Below are 14,826 nucleotides of genomic sequence, written 5' to 3' on the forward strand. Positions count from 1 at the left end.
AAAGAAGCACGCCACAGATCATCACATTCGAACATCAACTGGTAATAGGCAATACGCGCCTACTTAACTCAGATAGGCTTAAAGCAGTTCGTGAAGAATTCGACCGGATGATAAAGCTTGGGACCGCTCGGCCATCTCATACTCCATGGTCATTGCCGTTCCATCTCCAACGTAAAAGCTAAGGTGAATGGAAGCCATGCGTAGATTACCGTAGTTTTAATGTCCGCACTGTGCCAGACAAATATCAAGTGCGCTGCCTAGAAGATGTTACCGCGGCTCTAAAGCAAATATTTTTAACCAAATTAAATTAGCTGCAAAATACATCTGTAAACCAGCTATCATAACTCAATCCTGCCTTTTCGAGCTCTCGTACATGAAGTTGGGTCTACAAAATCCTACCCAGACGTTCCAGAAATTCATTAACTATCTTAAGCGTGATTTACCATTTCTATTCGTTTACATCAACGACATATTGGACGCATTTTGTTCCAACGCCTGAATAGCATTTGGTTAGTCATCAATCCCGGTAAGTTACGTTAGGACCAGACTGAAGTCAAACTTTTGGGTCATCTGGTGAGCGACGAAGGTTTCAAACGATTTACCGAAAAAGTTAACGCGTTCTTTTCTTTCTTGTCCCCAGCAATATTAAAAAGCTTCGCTACTGCAACCATCGAGTGAACAAGACATTTTTATATCATAAATTAAATTGTAATACTAATTCTTTTAGGATCGTACAAATAAATTGAATTTAATACTCGTAGTGGAATATTACATTTAACTAAGAATGGAGTTAATTGCTACGCGTACATAAATATTTTACAGGGAATACAATTTCATTCAAATAACTTCCATGCCTGGCTTTACTGTAGCGCACTGCTTATATCATGATCATGTTAAAAAAAAAGCCGGACATGCGCTAAATGGAGAAAATGCGCGAGACCGCCAGCGAAAAAAAGTTCTTAAAAATAAATGTGATTTTTGACCTTATTACACCAAAATTTAATGAATTACTCGAAATTTTTCTTAGAAGTCTGAGTAAAAAGCTTTGCCGAATTTTTATAAATTTTCTACAAAGCATTATATGGTTTTGTTGTAGTATGAATTATAAAAAATTATACATAAAAAAAAATTATTGAAATGAAAAAACAAAAATAGTCAACACTTTCCAATATGTAGCGTACATTTTTTCCTCTTGACGCTGACAGTACCTAGTGGAATATATTTTCTTATATCAATATCTTCGGCAAGAAGTAGTTATTTGGGGCTCTGGACCTGGTGATAGGTTGGGCAACATCCTAGTGCTCTCCTAGCATTCTAGTTATTACTTTTATTATATTACAGCCTCAGTAAATTCCACATACTTCGTTCATCTAAATGAACTTGCTACTCTGCAAATGTCCAGAGTAGTTCAACTGCTGTTAGTTGCTGTTCAAAATATTTCCACAATTTGGGTATGCAGGAAACTCAGCGGGGCTTGTATGTTTGAACTAAATTCCTCAAATTCCTCAATTGCTGTCACAAACGCTTTCTTCGAACATTCGTCTGCTTTATCGCTTCTCGGACCATCTCTTAGTCTCGAAACCGGGCTTAGGAAACTTTAAGGTGGATGCATAATATTATACATATGTAAATTTCTCTCAGTCAGACTTGCTGAGAGAACACATCATATCCTATGCCAATCTGCCTTTTAGATTTGCTTATGAAAAACCGAATCGCGTCATCTTTTAGAAAGATGCCAGATTCCTTGTCACTTCTCTCAGAGTTGTTCACGTCGCTCGAAATAAATAGTAAAATTGAAACTGAGCAATTTGATATGATTTTTTTTGTAGTAAGAACATGCAAGTTCCTACTTTTCACTTCAATTCTGCTGCGTACGTAATTCATTGAAATTTATTTGTTTTCGAATTTTTCTATGCATGTGCCAAGTGAAAGCCTGCAGAGGCAGATTGGTTAATGCGTACATATTTGTAAATATATCACATATACATACATATAAACATCTAACATACCTACACAAATATTTTGCTGTTGGCAGCTCTGCGGTAATGTTTTTGTCGTGGCAACAATCTGCGCGCTGCAATCACCTCCGGCAGCCGCAAAATTGACGCCCAAGTAGTCAGGTTTTTGAGTTGAATGGCTGTGATGGTGGCACTGTCGGTGTCTGGTGATCGACTCCCTTTGTCTGCAGAAATTCAGCGACGATTTGTATGCACTTGTTGTTTCTATGCTTTCTTGTAACGTTTGTGTTGCTCACAGCCAACTATCCAGTCAGCCAAGCAACCAACCAAGTAACCAACCAACCGAGCAATATTGTCAGTGGCCGAGTTGCCAATATTGCACTTGTCGTTTGCATTGTTGGTGTGTCGCCGTTGTTAGTTTACTGCTGGCCGTTACTTTGCTGCTGTTGATGTTGCACGAGGTAAAAACCACCACTCATCTTAACTGCCGTTTTAATATCATAAATTTGTATTTTCATTGTTGCTTTGGTTAGTTTCGCGATGTTTATTATACTTAGTTTTTAGTGTTTGGTTCTTTAAGTGGTGTACTCGTACATTCATGGTTTCAAATTTGTTTCTTTAGTTTCCAAAGCACGTCGGTTGAATTATCGGAGTTTAGAGTACTCAAAATCTATCATTGGAAAGTGTCATATATTCTGAACGCATCCAAACAAACCGAACCAGATATGGTTGAAATGACCAGATATTTTGTTACTATTAGTCGGTGGGACAGCTTAGGACGCAAAAGTTAAACCGAAGCTCCTCTCTTAAGAGTTTATGAATGATGCGACGCTGTTGGAGAACTGGCAATGTCTAGACAACGCCAAACGTTTGACGTCATTAATGTGAATGACTACGCGGACAAGTCAGCGGAAGGGTCATTTAGAACGAGCCTACCAGTAGTGCTCCTTTCAGATCACCTTTGCAGTGTTTTGAAGGCATGTATGCGTTGAAGGTGTATGTGTGCATGAATTGAAGGGGAGTGGAGCAAATACCGGAAGCCGAGTCAGATAAAGTACTTAACTTTCAGTTATAAAGATAATGAGGGAGTTTGTAGTATAGACGCACGATGTACAGAATGCAGAGATGTGGACAATATCAGCCGGCTCTCAGCGATTTTTAAGGAATGACCAAATCAGGCGCAATTTCACTTAGCTCTTGGAATGTAGGCATCTATGATTCAAGCGGAGGTGTATGCTGTTCAAGAAACAATGAAGTATCTTGTAGAAAACAGGTGGGGAGGCAGATCTGTCTGTGTCTGCAGCGACAGCAAAACTGCGTTCTTGGCCTTAGATAGTCCTCGAACCACTTTAAGGGTAGTTGAGTCCTGTAAATCCAGGCTGATGCTAACATGGGCCCCGTGACACGTGGGAATCACGGGTAACGAGACATCTGACTCTTTAGCTACAATGAGCTTTGAAGCCAACTTCTGCCGCTCCCTTCTGCAGCCATCAAAGTTACGGTTAGCAAACGGGTTACTTCAACTCACAAGGGAGCTTTACAGGGAAGGGAATGAAGGCAGCTGGTTGGACTGATGATGTCTGCCGTCCTTCGCTCGAATCTACCTTGCATGACCGTAAACACTTCTCCCTCATGACCACTTAAGCCTACTTCTCTACCTCTTGCCCTTGAGTCACTGCTGAAATCAACTGAAAGCTCTGTTAGCTATCTGTAAACTGCTACAACAAAAACAACCACAACAACCAAGATTTATATTTGTAAAGATCAAAGGTATACCGATATGTTTTGGAAAATATTTTCTTAAAGCCTTAGCAAGGAAACGCCCCTGGCATACATATATATTGATGAGATAGAAAGGCTCGCCGAAGTTACCAAGTGGATAGTTCAAATAGGACGTGGGAGACACCGCAGTACCCCAAACGATAACTCAATGAAGACAATGTTTAAGAATGAAGCAAGCAAATTTGAACTCAATATAAATAAAACGGCACTAAATATATTAATAAAAAAATATATATATCGCCATATCGAGAGTCGTCCCGAAACAGTTTCATTTTCTAGAGTTTTGTCTCATTTTTCAAAATTTAAATATAATATTTTTCCAACTCTTTCCCTATATGCCCCTAAACTATCCCGAACTTTTGGCCAGTCCACTCACTTCTTCCAACAAACCATTGCTTAGACTGCCGAAGTCTTCGAAGAAAGGACCACTTATCTGAAGCGCATTATTTTAAGTTTGGGGGCATTAACGCAGGAAGTGTTAATGCAGGGAAGGATGTTCGGAAGGTGAAATCATTTATCGAATTTATTTTTTAATAATCATTTTTGTTGACATCGATCAAACGCTTTTAAAAAGATTCATAAAGATCATCAAAAAATATGCACCTACATACATATATATTTATTTATATACATATAATATTTATGGCTACAAAACTGGTGAGGTGGTCCTCTAAATATTGGGAACCTAGTATTCAAAAGCTAAGAAAAAGACTGGAAAAGTTACTAATATCTGAGTAACTAATTTGATTAATTTTGAGCTAAGAATATATATATTGCCGCTAGGATCAGACCAGTAGAAGCTGTAGAGATGAGTTAGAATACCTACAACCAGGGAGTGATTTTTTCATCGAAAATTTTAAAATAATGATAATTTTTGGGTAGCTTATGTTTTTTTCCTTAGCTTTTGAATGCTGGGCTCCCAGTTTTATCGATATGTCTGCAGTATAGACCCCGATTTAAAAATCACTAAAGTGGTGTGGAAGTTTGTAGCTATTGTAAGTTGAGAAATGACGCACAACAGTGCAGAATTCGTCAAAGATTTTAAAAGAGAATTAAAATGAACGCAGTCAATACTCAAATACCATAAAAGGAACTAAGTTTAAGTGTCCAGTTTTATGGAGAAAAGCTGACTCAAATGGTTACTATTTTAGGCAGGAGGAATCGCACGTCAGCCACCCTATTGGTTTGCAACTACAGTAGAACGCCAATAAATCATTATTACCGAATCTATAAATGTTTTATGAAAATGTCAGCAGTAATTTTTAAGATGAAAGGGCTATCGACAGTGAAGGGAATTTATTTAGTTTATAGACTTTAATGTTGACTGCAGAAGAAAACTTCCCAGCGGCATCTGTGCACATGCATATGTATGTAAAATATAAAAGAGTACTACATATAAGTAAGTACCTTTGGATGTGCCGTTGCATTTACTCATTCATTGAACTGGAATTGTAAGCGGTAAAATTTGTTGTTATTTTTCTATATATTTATGTAGATATTGGCGCCAAAGCAGCACAGCAATTGAATTTCAATTTTTGTTTTTGCAGGCATGAGTTGTAATTACTCACCAATAGTGCTTATAAGCCCGTTCATTCGGATAAACTTGCAAATAGTTGCATATGGTCCCGAAATTCAGCGTATGCGTAATATGGCACTGATGTGTTAAGGAGCGACCACCTTGGCTCCTTAGCACCACTAGATTTGTTCAGATTTCTTCGGAGGTCGAGTAGATTTAAACAAAATTAAAAAGAGAATCCGAGTGCAGTACAATGGATTTAATTGTGTTTTAGTTTTTTACTTGCTTACTTACTTCAATACTACAGTAAAAATTAAAGGTGATATAAGACGGCTAATTTTCACCCTGTGCCAGTTACTTAAGAAATGCTGAGTTGTTTAATAAATAAATCTCTTGAAAATCTACTTTTTATTTTCAAGCAAATTCTGAAAAAAGTACTTAAAAGTATAGAAATGGAAATTTTCGCAAAAAAAGTCAACAGACTTTTGTTTTGACTTTCGCATCTTTCAATTCTGTGTTTCCATTATACATACATGGAATTAAAGTGCTTGTATTACCAACGCTTTCCATATGAATTAATTTTTATCGCAAGCAAACGGTCTCCAAAATTCGAACATGGATTCACAAAGGTTTTCTGAGAATGCGAAAATATCTCTATACCTTTTTTTGGGGGAATTTTAAAATTTTAAGATACAGGTTGTCAAGGATTTTGTGAAAGGTACCGAAAGTGACACGAATTGTTAAAATCCTACATTTAAGTTGAAAATACTAGGTCAAGGTGTATTTAATTTTTGTATGTTTTTGGTTTTTTGATTTAGTATATTCCTCTTTCTAAAACCTCAAAAAATCATAGCAAATCTTAAAGCTACTACATTAAAGCTATACAAACAAAAATACCAAGAAAAATAAAGAATTCAGTAATTAGGTTATCAATATATGTATGTATATGTGGCAAATCCACGGGAACGGTTAAGTTAGAAATATAAATAAATAAGTAGACTTACATCGACCTTTTTTAAATGTTCTCCTACCTTTGCAGAGAAGGAATAAACTCATGCCTATTTTCCCTTTACTGCCAAATTGCATCAATGAATTAAGTAGCATCGAAATCAGTTGTCAAACCTTTTATTATTGAATCATGCGTATGAATTTTTTTTAACGAAGCGCAAACAAGAGCGATTTTTTTATTTTCAATGTCTATTTGATTCGGATTTTTTTTATTAAACAAATCTGTGTTTTTTATACTATTTTTTTTAGAACATTGAACATATTTTGTATGAATTTGTATGCCTATTTTTTAGTTTTTTACTTTTTGTAAATGAAGTTTAGTAAGAGAACCCTTAAACATTTACTTATTTCATATATTAATATTTATGACAGCAAATTATAAAAAAGAATCGCTATTTCTTTTAACTTGCATTAGCCTTAGTTTGTCTTGTTATACACGGTGAAGTCCAAAATGAACAAGACTGGTGTCATAAAAATGTTTTTGATGGCGCCATATTTTCAATGAGTTAGTGCGTTGGAAGTCACATCCCTAGCTGACTTCCAGTGAAAGCTTAGTGAAATTCGGTTCAGTGGAAGCGAAGTTATTCCGTCTAAAGTGTCAGTATGTTTGTGTCATCGAAAATGAGGTAATATCAAATTTTGTTTTAAAATTGGTAAAACGTTTACCGAAACATTTGCTTTTACGATTCAAAGGGAATCGTCCGCAAGGAGTTCGTGCCAATGAGCCAACCTGTCAATGGGATTTTCTATCTCGGCGTTTTGAAGTGTTTATTGCATCGCATTCGTCGAATTCGTCCTGAATACCGCGAAGGAGGAAACTGGCGCTTATTGCATGATAATGCATCTTCTCATCGATCCACTCTTGTGACTGATTTTTTTTACTAGAAATCGCATTTTAATCATTAATGGCTCAGCGTATTCGCCTCATATGACTCCCTGTGACTTCTACATATTCGGAAAATTGACATGGCCATGAAAGCAATACGTTTAAGGCTTGTACCGACATCCTGAAGGACATTCCACTCAATGACTTCTAACACTCTTTCGCAAAGCTGTAAGACTCTTTAGATCACGCAAAACAGTGTATCGAGGCCAGAGGGGAATATTTGGAATAAATAAACTCGAAGTTATCAGAACAAAGATCCTGTCGTTTCTATTTTAGCTCAGTCAAAACAAGTTTATTTTGGACTTCACCTTGTAGTCAACACTGATTTGTGTTTCATGAAAAATTTAAAACATATCTTTTTTATTTTTGTTATTTTACTAAAAAGTGATAATTGTTCTTAGGGTTTTATTTTTTCATTCAGAAAGAGTGATTATTTCTTATTTCGAATTTCTTTGCTCGATTGTCATACATACATATCTTCCTTGGAGAAAAAATTATATTTTCCATAGTTTTATCAATAAAGGCGTGTGAGTAGTGCATTTTTGAAACCCGAAATTCCTTTCAGATACATCGTTTTACCAATTTCATGCACCTTCTCCGGTCGAACCAGTGTTTTCACGTGTCCATTCATTCGATTATAGTTTGGTAATTACCACGGCCTCTTGGGAACGCAAGTTTTTGCGTCACTTTGGGCAAAAAGAAAAAGAAAAAACAACAGCACGGCGACTACAATTGCTTTAAATACAGTTGCGGACACTGATATCCGGACACTTCTGTAGTAGCGATCAGCTGCAGTTGAATTTTGACAGAGTCTAGCAGGCTTTACAATTTGTTTTTGTGTTACTTAGTTCACATATCCCTTTTTGTTATTATTTAAATGCGCGATTGGTAAGTCGTGAACAAATAGAGAATCAGAAAAATATAATCGACTGCGCAAAAACTAAAATTTTAACTTTATGGTTTTCGCTCAAATAAATTTCTCTTTCAAGCAGTAAAGTATTGGTTTTTTTTTTTGGCGGCGAGGTTAGGTTAAACCTGCCTTCGCACCATATAGTAACCGTCGCTACTTCGTGTGTGGTGATTCCACTCTAAAAATATCCCTCCTCTTCTCTTGGATTTTTCCCTCCACCCCGTGACTGCTTCCGTATTGCTTCGAGGTAGAGGGCCAAGACGGCGTCCTAAGGACACTTACTTACTCACCCTGCGTCAAGGGTCGCCTGTTGTGAGAAACCTATGCTCAATGCTCTTCAACATTTCGCGCTTCTTTTTTCGGATAATATCCTCCACAAAATTTGCAACGGCATTCCATTTTTCTTCGTCTATCATCATTTTCTCGATCACTTCTTCAGGTGTAAAAAGACCAATAGCTCATTGCAGACCTGTTCTCTCTATGTTCACCTCTCTCATTTAAAGAAGGTGTGCTCCGCATCATCATACTCAGTATCTCCATATATGCAGTTTGGAAGGCTCACTTTTCCCATTCGTCACAAATACTTGCGAAAAGACCCATGTCCGGACAAAAATTGTGTGAGGTAATAGTTAACCTCACCGTGCTTTTTTTCTACCCACTTTTTTAGATCGGTTATTAGTTTTGCTGTCCATCTACCATACCGTTCAGATTTCCATCTTGCCCGCCAAAGTGTAACCGTTTGAACTCAAATATCGGAGAAGCGTGGTACTGGGACTCCTGTGTTTTTTGCCTCCCATCTCCGTTTGCGCTCTTGTGCTAGAATATCGATAGGGATGGTTCCGCTGACAACTAAAAATATTCCAATTGAAGGCTATTAAATTACAATTTCCACCAAGTGCTCTATATTTTTTTTTATAATTTTAAGCAAAATATTTTTTTATTAATTTTGAACAAACAAAATATTTGATTAATTTCGTGCCACCTTGTATATATCCATTCCTAAAACTATTTTCGACATGGCTTCAGTTAATAAACAAATATATATTAAAAATTGCGTTAATTTTTGAGTGTCCGAATTTCAGTGTCCGCTACTGTACGTACAACAAAATCATGTTGCGATTGACTTTCAACAACTGGTACCAGTGAAAACCCATTTGTACAAGTACTGGGACAAAGCTGTTTTTGTTATTGTTGTAATTTTTATTTTTCATATGGGGCTCTTGACTGCGGTCTAGCTGGTTGGTTCCAGCTGAGCCAAACTAATGACTTGCTGCTGGTGGGCCATACCTACCTCGCACGTTTCACTAGCTTCCCAGCTGTATTGCACGCTAATGGCAGCTCATGTTTTTGTGGTTTGCCTTCTTCCACGCTGCTACTGCTATCAAAGCTGCAGGCAGGCTCGGTGCACACTTCCAATTTTATTGCTAAGCAGGTTGGGCCGCTGCCGCACCAATGATGATTATCATAATTTTCGCCATAGTTCAATTACCACGGGCATGCACTTATGTATGTATGTATGAATGCATGAATGTACTTCTAGGCGAATATGTTCTTCTGAGGCCTTCCACCTGTGCTCATTTCGTCATCCGCATTACATGTGGATACTTGCTTTGTGTACTTTATATTGCTGTCCTTTCATAAATATAATTATTTATTTTGAGACTTTAATTTTGCAAAATTTTGATACAGTTTTCTATTCAATCAAAATGTGCCACGAGTACTAACAGTTGTTGACAATTTGTTTATACGCCAATATTTGTGAGTGCAAAATCCTTTTAGCACCACTCAGGGGAAATTAATCAGTGCGATATTTATATCGCGCTATTTGTATTAAAGTGATCGAATTTTGTTGTAACTAGAATTAAGCACATGAGTATGAGACTGAGTATGTATTTGTACACACACACATATATATAAATGTGTATACGGGGAGACTTATTTTTAGATCCAATAACTAAGTTTTTTGTCGGGGTACTGGGTACTGATATATGAATTATATTCTTGTTCCAGTCTGACTGTCTTTTCACACACACATACAAGGTGGCGCAAAAATAATACTTCATTTTGTTTTTGAAAATCTGTTTTACTAAATAGAAACAAAAATGATTTTGAGTGATGGAAATATTAATTAATGCTTACCATTTGCGATAGTTATAAATCTTTAGATAGGGTAATTAATTTAGGTGTAACATGTGTAACTTTTGATATATGATTGCTCGAGTTTCCGTTTCTTTTTTTATATATATTATATTTACTGTTATGTTATCTTACTGCACTTGTTGATAGTGCGAGTATAGAAGTATTACATTTTTATGTGATATGGCGAATTTCCACGATTTCACAAAATATTGTATTTTGACATGTTGAAAAGTTTAAATAACATATTTTTTTTGTTATATTAGAAAAAATTTATGCAAATATGTTTTTTTAAGTCTTCGAAACCCATGGAATCGCTTAAAAGTGAAATTAGTCACTCAACAAATTCACGCTGATTTTTGGTCTTTACGCAAACCAATTTTACTTTTACATTTTTATTACTGATTTCGCAATTTTTATGATAATCATTGTAATCTAAGTAATTTTTAAGTTTATAAATACCTTTCTATTCAATAATTTATTGAAACGATGATATAATTAATAGTTTTATATTTTTACTTTCAGATTACACATGGTTTTTCAGGAAATTGGCTGAATAATGTAAGCAAATAATACAATTAATAAATTTAATTATGTATAGATACAGTTGCATTAAAAAAAGGAACACCATGAAAACTGACACTCTCTTTGCTCATAAGAATTATTTTACCTATTGGCTTAGACCAATTGTATGCATTAAAATGAATTTAAAAAGGCTTTGGATTATGCCAAGAAGAAAGTGTAAGAATGTATACTTGTTTAAAAAATCTTACACTTTTTTTCAGAAGGTCAAAAACAAAAAAGAAAGTTTGAACATTTTTGAACAACTTTGATTAAAATAAATACTAATATTGGTGAAACCCAATTAAGTAAATTCATATTTTTTCGCATATTACTTATCAATTATAGCTGCTGTGCAACGTTTTGCCATGAAATCGGCTAAATCTAAGCATATTTTTGGTGAAATATAGCTACATATAGGATCTTGAAACGGCAAACCAAAGTGCGTTTTTCTTAGTTTGTTGGTTTCCAATTAGAAACATTCTTTTGTTTACTCAGAAGTTCTTAATAAGATTGAAATATATGTCTGCGCAGATCACTCAATAATTATAAACGTATGATTCTTAATTTCCTGCTGGCGCGTTCATTCGTAGTCACTGTCCTGCTGCAGAATCCAATGCAAAGCCATTTCCTCTTTTGCTTAATTCACATGAATTGCTGTAATATTATATATCAACATAAACATGTTTCACTCCACCGTTGTTTTATTCTAATACATTGGACGAGAACCAGCCCACACCATGATCGCCGTATTTTATCGTCGCACAGTGCACTCTATTCGATCTCCGAGTATACAACTTTTGGTGTATTATTGATAAATATCATACGACTTAAAATATGTACACAGAGATTTTTTTCTGTTTCACAAGTTGGGGTTGAAATTCGGAAATTGTGATAATAATGGTTAAAATTAAGTTCTCTCAAGGCTCCATTAAATTAGATTTTTATATGTTAAAAATGTCAGTTTAATAATGGTGGTTCATTTACGTGCCATTTTGCATACCAATATTTGTGCGTCCATGCATTTTTTGTTGGAATTTCGCTTGATAGATTTTTTACTCTTTGCAATGTCTCATGTAAAAATAAAACATATATCAGAACTTTGTGATATGACAGTTTATTTAACTAACAAACCTGCAATAATATTTAAACTAGTTTCAAAAGCTTTATTTGCCTCTCTTTTCCAATATAAATTGTTGGTAATAGGTACATTCAGCTTTAATATAACTCATTATACAAGGTGGCCCAAAATTTATCATCCAATTTTGTGTTTGAATAACGTTTTTTCTAAATAAAAAAAAACAACGTTTTTGATTCATGGAAATCTTTATTCTTCACTATTGTTTGTCTGCTTGATTAATTTTGCACTCTGTAACAATATAAAAATCGAGGAAGATGTTGGCCAAATCAATAATTACGGGAAAACCGATGACAATGAGGCCACTCGGACGCTCTTCCAAACGCTGGAATGACTATTGGACATCCAGTATTATCCAAACAAATTGTATCTCTTGTACCAAAATTGTTGAAGAACAGGATTAAATCCTATAATAAAGAAGAAGAAGACGAAGAACCTTTTCAAAATAGTATATCTCCCTAATAATTTTTAATTAATATATTATAATGATTTTCTAACAAAAGAAATAATTATGCCACGATCGAGATGCTGTTGTTTTTACCAATACTGTATGCAAATAATTATATTAAAAACCTAAAACCAAAGAATGCAAATTGACATAAAACTGACATAATTCATAACTTACAATGCGAAATATTGCATACAAGCATACAGTTATATATATGTATGTGCATGTAAATATGAAAATGCTTTGGATTTGAAAATTAAGTCTGCAAAATTCATTCATATGTGCTCGCCATGTCATGTCTGACACAAATTCTTTGATTTTTCTGGCACAGCACATTTTTCATTACGATTACGGTACATTTTCTGTACATTAGGCAGAGTGCGAGGTATGACTTTTTAAATGAAAACAGAAAAATATCTACAATAATTAATTTTTTTTTACTTTCTTCTCTTAATTTTTCAATTCTAATTAATTTTTTTAACCTTCCGTTGGACACCTTTTTTAAAACCCTCGGTTATGCTTCCGGGTCTGACCTTTTTTCATCCTGTTTAGGATTTTATATCCATTAGGGAGCTCTTCCAAGTCGTTACCTTTAATAGAAATATGTTAAATTCACGTCGAAAGCCGAAAAAGTCTGGCCAGACCTAGGCACCCGAAAGAGAGTTAAAATACTTTTTTATTATTATTTTTTTTTAATATTTTTTAATTTAATTTATTGTTTTAATTCTTTTGTAGTTTTTTTAAATTTCTTTTAATGGAGGGACCTACAGTTTCAAGCCGACTCCGAACGGGAGATATTTTTATGAGGAACTGTTTCATGGCAGAATACATTCAGAGGTTTGTCATTGCTTGCCAAGGGGCGACCGCTATTAAAAAAAAATTTTTTCTATCCCTTTGGTGCTTCATGCACGTAGATTCGAACCTATGCATTTCCGAATAGTAGTCACGTTCCAATTCTGATAGACCCCGGCGGCCTGATGGTTGATATTAGTGTACAATGTAAGCGGTTTCGAGTGTTTTTTTGTAAGCAATTAATGTTAATGCTGGAGTAGCATCTGGCTCTAGAAAGCAACAAGCTGATTGATGGCCCACTCTTTATATCCGGAAAAAGTTTTTAATAGATTTTCAATTTTATTACTGTTTAGAAATTGGTTTGCTCAAACTTCTTGTTATTGAATCATTAAATTCACTATTTTCTTGCATTGGGGAACTACGTTTTTATACAAATTTTCAGGTAATAAAGGCCTAAGCAAATACATAAACAATAGTCCAAATGCGTGTGTTTGGAGAAAAACAATTGTGGATATAGGGCCATTAAATCACATCCCTGCAGACAAAAGAGTAGACATAGTAGACTTAGTAGTTGCCGCATATATTATATGCACATACAGTATTATATATTGTATGTATGAAGAAAAATATATGTGTATGTACATATTCAATCTTTTACGCGAAATAATGCTAGACCTTTCAAAAGAAGGAATACTAGTCGAACTGGATGTAGGCAGATACATTTACTCACTTAAGGCAAGAAAGTGTGTGTGTTGATACATACAGGGTGATCCATATAGTGTTTTTTAATCATATGACAGTGGCAGCTCATTGCTGCTGAAAATCTTGACAGAAAATCTCCGGAACTAAATGAAGCGCCTAACGCTTGAGCAACGTTGTTATACATAGCAAACTTATTTTCAATTGCGTTTATTGAAACGATGCGTATTTTGTCCAAAGACCTCACATTATTCGCTTACAATTTGCAATTGACACAGCAATTGATGGCAAACGACCATCCGCTTCGTTATTGCATCTCAGTCTCAGCAGCTCGAAATAGACAACGTTTTGGTTGAAAAAATCATCATTTCTGATGAAACACACTTTTATCTTGGTAGCTATGTTATAAGCATCTGGAGATCCGAAAATAGCATCATCTCGCCAGCAGTATTAACATCTGGGGATCGGCCGCATCTGGGAATAGGAAACCCGCACGTAATTATCGGGAAGCCAATGCATTCTCAGAGAGTGACAGTTTGGTGCGAATTTGGAGCGATGCCAGATCGGTCCATTTTTCTTTAAAAAAGCTGTTGGAAACTCAATTTCGGTCAGAGTCATGCTCAACAATTCTTTATGGGCGGAAATTGAACACATGTACTTGGACGATCTTTGGTTTCAGTTAGATGGCGCGCCACGCTACACAGTACATGCCACAAAAAACTTTTTGCAGTCGGTAGATCGGTAATCGTGTTGACCGTATAATCTATTAATGAAGGCGAATATCGAGCAAGCCATTCATCAGAAACTGCTGGAAACCATCACCAGAATCTTGGCAAACTGGGTTATAGGTTGCGCTAAATAAGGAGAATTATTTGTATTTCGAACAAACCAATAATACACCGACAACATTGATTTTTGTGCATGAATTGAAAAAAGGACCTATGTATATGGGCCACCCTTTATATGTCCATACATACATTCGTAAGTTTATG

The 14,826-nt window shown here is 35.4% G+C and overlaps 1 protein-coding gene across 6 annotated transcripts in view; it reads left to right on the plus strand.

The window, feature by feature from the left end:
- The window catches only part of LOC129235652 (F-actin-monooxygenase Mical), a 184,653-nt gene that overhangs the window by 80,267 nt on the left and 89,560 nt on the right, over window positions 1-14,826 (plus strand). For all 6 annotated transcript variants that reach the window (XM_054869601.1, XM_054869602.1, XM_054869606.1 and 3 more), the window contains exon 4: window positions 10,722-10,757. The gene's annotated coding sequence lies outside the window, so the exon portion shown is untranslated. The remainder of the gene's footprint in view (window positions 1-10,721; window positions 10,758-14,826) is intronic.

Source organism: Anastrepha obliqua, chromosome 1, assembly GCF_027943255.1.
Source record: "Anastrepha obliqua isolate idAnaObli1 chromosome 1, idAnaObli1_1.0, whole genome shotgun sequence".
Taxonomy (NCBI): Eukaryota; Metazoa; Arthropoda; class Insecta; order Diptera; family Tephritidae; genus Anastrepha; species Anastrepha obliqua.